The following is a 1,534-nucleotide window of genomic DNA, read 5'->3' as shown; positions in this document are numbered from 1 at the left end:
GCTTACATATTCTACAAGAACAATAAGCATAGGTCATTTCACGCTATGATTAATTACACGGCGCATTTGGCGACATTTCTTTTGACTGTTCTACTGCTTCTGATGCTTCAGGCTTAGCATGGGTCATAGCTCGTATCTCATCTTAAATTCGCACAGCTGCTTTAATTAAACTGTGTTTGAATTGCTGTTTAAGCAATATGAATTTAATGGCAGAGGGGATAGTCTAACTTGCAGCGTTGTATGACACCTTCGTTGAAAACTGAAGCTTGAGGAGGTCAGAAAATGTCAGTGGTTTCGAGCAAACTGTTTCTGTAGCGGACCTAGACTGTAGGTACAGCGACATTTGCAGTACAAACGAACATAACGAAAAATGCTGTCCGTGAACGAGCTTCCTAGTGGCTGGTGATTGGAGCCGAGGCTTACCCGCTTGTAAATAATAGCAAACCATGGTCTGATGGAAATTTTGCATACCCTGGTAGTACAATGTAGACACGTAATTTTTACACTGACGCTGTATACGGCTAGGTTTTCGGAAAAAAAATGCGTGTGTCTATCAAGCCTTGCGAGTTCGGCTACAGCTCTTTCCTGTTGGTGTAGACGGGTGATTCTGTGATTAAGACAACGATGTGCTTGGTGCAGACTCTGTTGGAGGAGAACAGTATCACATGCGATAGGGCCCAGAATAGCCAAACTCATGTATTGTTTTCCAGCGAAACTCTATATGGCGAGGTCCTGGAAAAATTGCCCGCATCTATCGAGCTTTGTAGATGGAGAATTGTTTCCCTACGCGGGCAGATCCCTAATCTAGTGCAATAGCGGCCAACCCGCTTCGGTGGTGACTGAAGCTTTAAGCACTCCAGGAACTGATTATATATATATATATATATATATATATATGTGTGTGTGTGTGTGTGTGTGTGTGTGTTGGGCGCATCGCTATCACGAAGCGTATGTGCTCCGATCATAAGGACCTCGCGTACCGTGAGACGAAAAACGGATGGCAATGACGTGGCTGCACTTCGTCGGAACGTTTCCCCGGGGCGATAGCGATATTCGAGTGGGACTATGCGGAAAACCCGTTTGGGGGGCTACGTGTGCGGTGTGGGATCCAGTGTGCAACCGCGAGGTTACGTGTACGTGTTTTCGCAAGACTGTGTAAGGCAGCTTTTATGTCTTGAAGAATGGCGCTGCTAACTTGAATGCGGTGGTTTCATCAGAGTTCCTTCTTTTAAATTTGCTTGTGTCTTTCTTCAAAGAGTGTCGTGCGCTTCGCTTCAAGTTTTGCATGAACCAGCCCATTGCATTCGTTGGCGACAGGTGTGAGTGAAGGTTTCGTTTTAACGTTCATGTTCACGCCGTGGCATCCAACGCGCTTGTCTCGTCGTGACGATAAAGAACGCCGCGCCAAGAAACGTCGCGCTATTTTCGTTTACTCTCTGCAACAGAGTCTCCAAGTGTTCGATGGACAGCAAAATTAGTACGTCGCATGTTATCTAAATCATAATCTGGGGCAATGTTGTCTGATAATTGTTGA

This window comes from Dermacentor variabilis, chromosome 11 (genome assembly GCF_050947875.1).
Source record: "Dermacentor variabilis isolate Ectoservices chromosome 11, ASM5094787v1, whole genome shotgun sequence".
Classification (NCBI taxonomy): domain Eukaryota; kingdom Metazoa; phylum Arthropoda; class Arachnida; order Ixodida; family Ixodidae; genus Dermacentor; species Dermacentor variabilis.
This window is presented reverse-complemented; position numbering follows the sequence as displayed.